Here is a 6,000-nt window from a genome sequence, read left to right as displayed (position 1 = left end):
GCATTTTGTCCTGTTTTCCTCTTTTTTTTGGGGGGGGGGGGGAAGGGGAGTCGTATTAAAGCATTCCAGCTAAGAAAGAATGGAGAACAAATGACAGATTTAAGAAATTACCACTTAAAAATCCTTAATAATATAATTGGTTTGGGCAAGAATCATCAAGGGATGCTAAAATCCTTAGCTAAAAAATGGACGGAGACCTGGATAGTTGCAAGGGTGCAAAAATATCGTATCAGTAGTTACTTGCCACATGTAAGGGAAAATCCATAATGTTACAACAGAGAGGTCTGATCATTGACACCTTAACCCAAGGATCACACCGAACCCCACCAACAGTGACACAGATAGGCTCCCTGTACTTCCTGATGCTATACAATATGAAATTCGTAGCATCATTTATGAATAATTTTTGCTAAAATGTTTAATCAAGCCTTTAGATATAAATTCTACTGGAAATACAAAAGTACACAGAGTAGGAGAACAAGTCAAACCAGGCAACTAGACAAATCCAGAATGTGGAAGTTCCAAAGGACATGGCCAACTGTCTCCATGTCATACACTAGGGGAAAAAAAAAAACAAGAAAACCATTACAATGAATAACAATGAAAAAGTAAGGAAAGGAGAAAAAAATGACACTGTTTGGGATTAAGAGTCTTGGTAGATAAACAAATGCAATGCTGTAAAAAAAATTCTAGTAACAATTGGAGAAATTTGAGTATAGACTGGTTATTTGATGGTAGTGGAAGAACAGTTTTCATTTCATCTGATATCAATCAAAATGGTATTGTGGTTAGGAAAAAACAGCCCTTTGTTCATGAGGCAGTATGAAATGTTTAGTTACCAAATGTCATAGTATCTGTAATTTTCACTAAAATAAATGTTTCTCTTTAAAACATGTTATGCTTTTAAGTCTTTTCCTTCTAGAAGTTGTATCTCCACATAAATCACACTACTTACTGGCTGGTGTGCCAACCCGCAGATGGCTTGAGCTAATTGTAAAAGTATTTTATGTACAAAGTTAAACTGCCATTGTCACAAATTGGTGCCATGACAACATATGTCAATTTGCTCACCCCAAAACCATTCTCTAACAAAAGAGCCTAAACTGCTTTATCTCTGCATAATTCAAATAACTATCACAAATAGTTAAAATTACCATGTAACAAGCCTTTCCTGTCTGTCAAGGACAGTGTGAAGGGCTGGACATTCACCCTCTCATCTATCTGATTCTTGCAACAATCGTATAAGTGCACATTATTAACTTCATTCTGCAAATGAGGACATCAAAATGTAGAGAGTTTAAGTTATTGATCAAAGTTGTAGAAGCAAAGCCCGATGAACCAAAGTCTCTTTCCAAAGTCTATGCTTTCAATCAACTTTGCTACTCTTCCTCCTCATGTCTAGAAGTAGATATTCAAATATTAGTGAATTTGTATCCATAGTGAACCTTGGTAACATCAAGCATAATTACAATTACTATAGCTAACTTTATGATATATTGCAAACCTGGCATGGGACATCTCTCTATTTTTTTTAGAAAAATTCTTTGGGCATTAAAAAAATCTATTTGCTCTTCCAGTGAATTACAGTTTTCTAGTTCAACTATGTCCCTACAATTTTGTTTAATATTTTGTCAAATTCATAAATTAATTTAGAAAAATTAATACCTCTACTAGATCATCTTTCTACTTAGATAAAATTATGAATTTTCACACATGTCACAAATATTTATACCCCTCTGTAGTTTTTCATTTCTACCAACTACATATAGGTCAAGCATATTTCTTGCCAACTTTAATCATATATACATATATATATATATACATATATATATGTATATATATAGACACATATATGTCTATATCTTTTCAAGAGATATATTGGGAAATTTTTTGTAGATTTGTGACAATCTGAAAAAAACTCTAAGATAAACTTCACAGTCTGTAAATACTGAAAAAATTAAGAAAAAGGTATATCACGAATGCATAAAACATATGTAACTAACTAGTCTCTCTTATCATTTACTACTTTACCATTTACGAAAATCTGTTTTAAAAAGTGGAAGTTTATCCAAACCAACACTTAGAGACTGTACTTGGCACCACTGGCAGTTGAGAGAAAGCAGCATTAGGTCAGAACTGCATGAACTTAACTGTAGTACACACAGCACTGCTGTAATCATTACATAGTCAACTTCTGTTGCTATGGCAGTAAGCTCAAGTGTTGACTACGTTCTGAAAATGACATACTGCTAATCTCTATGTGAGCAATTGGTTTCTCTAGTAAACTGCATATCACAGTACAAACTGATCTCATGGTTTTCATGTATTTTTCATGTTTTGTGCAATTACCATGAACCTTGAATAACACTCTGGGACTCATATGAAGTACCACTAGTGGTACTGTTAGGGCTCCCAGGAGGCAGAGAAAAGTCATGACATTACAAGAAAAAGTTGAATTGCTTACTATGTATGGCAGATCGAGGTCTGCAGCTGTGGTTGCCCACCAATTAGAGCAGTGTAAGGACTATTGTTTTTTTTAGAGAGAGAGAGAGAGAGAGAGAGAGAGAGAAAGAGTGCAAGTGGTGAGGGGTGGAGGGAGAGAGAGAGAATCCTAAGCAGGCTCCATGCCCAGCACGGAGCCAGACATGAGGCTTGATCTCATGGCCCTGAGATAATGACCTGAGCTGAAATCCATTGCTCAGTTGACTGAACCACCCCGGTGCCCTGAAAAAAAAAATTCTTGAAGCCATCACTGCAGCTATGCCAGTAGGCACAAAAACCTTGCATTTTTTTGCAAAATAACTATTTATCTCATATTAAAAATGCAGATTTTATGTGGACACAGAATTGCTGTAAGAAAGACATACCTATAGACTCTAATTTGATTGAAGAAAAAAAGCAGTCATATGACAACTTAAAGCAAAAGGAAGGTGAAGGATCTAAAGTTGGAGAATTTAATGCCAACAAAAGATGGTTTGATAATTTTAGAAAGAGGTTTGGCTTAAAAGATGACAAGATAACTGGAGAAGCAGCTCTGCCAACTAAAAGGCAGCAGATGCATTCCCAGATGCCATTAAAAAAATCATTGAGGAGAAAAGATATCTACCTGACAGGTTTTTAATGCAGATGAAAGTGCTCTATTCTGGAAAGGAAATGCCATAAGGATATCTATTAGTAAGGAAGGGAAGAGAGCACTATGATTTAAGGCAAGAAGAGATGGGCCAAATCTGCTGTTTTGTGGAAACGCAGTTGGGTTTATGATCAGGATTGCCCTTATTGATAAAGCTGCTAACTGCTGACCCTTGAAGGGAAAAGAGAAACACCAGCTTCCAGTCTTTCAGTTGTATAAGAAAGTCTGGACAATGACAAGAGTTTTTCTGAATTTTTTTCATCCTTGCTTCCTGAAGACAGGAAGTACCTTGCCAGTAAGGGATTGCATTTTAAGTTCTTCTGCCATGGATGAGGCCCCCAGCTACACAGAAACCCATGAGTTCTACACCAAAGGCAATGAAGTGTCTGCTTGCCCCCAAACACAATGCTTCTAGTTCAGTCTCTAGATCCGGGGTTCAAAAAGCATTTAAGGCTCATTACACACAGTAATCTATCAAAAGGATCGTCAACATTTTGGAAAAGAACCCCAGTAGAGAAAATATCATGAAAGGCGGGACAATTATACCCCTGAAAATACCATCATTGGGATAGGAAAAAACTATGAAAGCCATCAAGCCCAAAACGATACATTTCTGCTGGAGAAAACTGTGTTCAGATGTTGTGCACAACAAGATTTATGACAGAGCCAGCCTATGAAATCATTAAAAAGATTGTGAATATGGCAAAAAAAAATATGGTGGAGAAGTGCCTCAAGATACAGATCTTGGAGAAATTTAAGAGCTAGAAGACACCCACCAGAGGAATTAATAGCAGACAACTTGAGGGAAGTGAGTGCTTCCAATCCCGTGCCAGATGATGAGGAAGGAGATGTAGAAGAAACAGTGTGAGAAAACAAACTGGCACTAGCCCATCTGGTGGAAGGGTTCGGGTTATTCAAGACTGCTTTTGACTTTAATGACTTGCACTCTTCTGTAATAAGGGCAATGAAAATAAAACAACTGGTGGAAGAAGGATTGGTATCCATTGGAAACATTTTTAGAGCAGTGAAAAAGCAAAAATGTGAGAAAGAAATTACAAAGTGTTATTGTGAAGTTACACTGAGTGGGCCTGCTTTCTGGCCACCTCCTTCCACTCCTGTCCTCTACCTCTCTGCTTCTACTGCCCCTGGGACAGCAAGACCAGCCCCTCTCTTCCTCCTCCTCCTCAGCCTACTCAACGTGAAGACAAGGATGCATACTTGTCTGATGATCGAGCTCTACTTCATGGGTGGTAAATAATCATCATGGTATAGCATTGAAAACATCATTTTTAACGTGTCTTTGTGTGAAAAGTGTAATAACTGCATAGCAAGAGCTGTGAGAGACATTCTTCTGTCATTATCACTATCTTCGCCTAGGTATTCATCTTGGAAGAAGGTCGTGTGCAAGTCCCGTATGGAAGTGGACAACCTATCGTTATGCAGGCATAAGGGGAGTGGTATTTAATATAAAATCAATAACATGTTACTTTTATAACTTTGCTTTCAAAGGATTACATTATTCTATAGTATGTGTCTCTCTCTCATAATTGGAAAGGCTGCTTCTCAGCCTATCATCACAAGTAAATGGTTTTTTAAAAAATGTAGCAATGTTTCCAATACCGTATTATGAATATGGCTATTATACGATATGCCATTAAAATTTAGTAACAAAATGGGATGCCTGGGTGGCTCAGTAATTGAGCGTGTTGCCTTTGGCTTAGGTCGTGATCCTGGGGTCCCAGGATTGAGTCCCACATTGGGCTCCCTACAGGGAGCCTGCTTTTCCCTCTGCCTGTGTCTCTGCCTCTCTCTCTGTCTCTCATGAATACATAAAATCTTTAAAAAAATTAATAACAGTTCATTCATTAGTGTACAGGCTAGGCTACCATGAGGCAGTTGTATTAATATTGTATGCTGCCATAAAGCAATCATATTGCTACTTCTTTGTATCAGTGCATGAATTGTATTCTTGCAAATAAACATGAATTTCTTTTTTCACATCTTTTCATTTTCAATGTCTAGTGTTAGTCACACATATACCATCTAGACACACATACAACACACACATCTAGGGTTTTGTACCAGAAGACAATATTGAGGTAGGTACTGACCGACAATTCATTTTGTAAACACAAAATAATTTTGTGTTGTGCTATTTGTCAATAGCAACAAATATAGTTTAGAACTGTAAACATATTTTCTCCTATAATTTTATTATATTTTCTTTTCTCTAGCTTACATTGTTGTAAGAATATAGTATGTAATACACATGATGTACAAAATATGTGTTAACTAACTGTGTATGTTATTGGTGAGGTTTACAGTCAACAGCAAGCTATTATGGTAGTTATATTTGTGAGGTGTCAAAAGTTATACACAGATTTTCAAATGCCCAGATGGTCAGTGCCCCCAACCCTCATATTGTCCAAGAGTCCATTGTAATGATATAGAAGATTATAAGTTATATATTATTAAGAATAGTTTATGAAAAATTATGTACAGCAGAGCCATTATGTTATTTTAAAATGTTTATATAAAATTATGTACCTATGCAGTATACACATGTAGATATATATAAGTCTTAGATTCATGCATGGGTAAATGATAGGAGAAATATACACCAGAAAGTTAACTGTACTTATCAGTGATTAGTGAGATTACAACAATTTGGTTTCTTTGTGCTTTTCTACATTCTCATTTTTTTCTCCAATTAACCTGCTTTTGTTTGCAGAAGAAACAAGCTATAAAAATAATAGTTAGAAAGGAGTACATAAAAAATGATTTGTTGACTAGTCTATAATGCCCAGTAGACTGACTTCATTCTATAGGGAATCTTTTGGTGGCATGGAGGGAATTTCAATATTCTCTTT

This window comes from Canis aureus, chromosome 35 (assembly GCF_053574225.1).
Source record: "Canis aureus isolate CA01 chromosome 35, VMU_Caureus_v.1.0, whole genome shotgun sequence".
NCBI classification, from domain to species: Eukaryota; Metazoa; Chordata; class Mammalia; order Carnivora; family Canidae; genus Canis; species Canis aureus.
Note: the sequence above shows the minus strand (reverse complement) of the source record.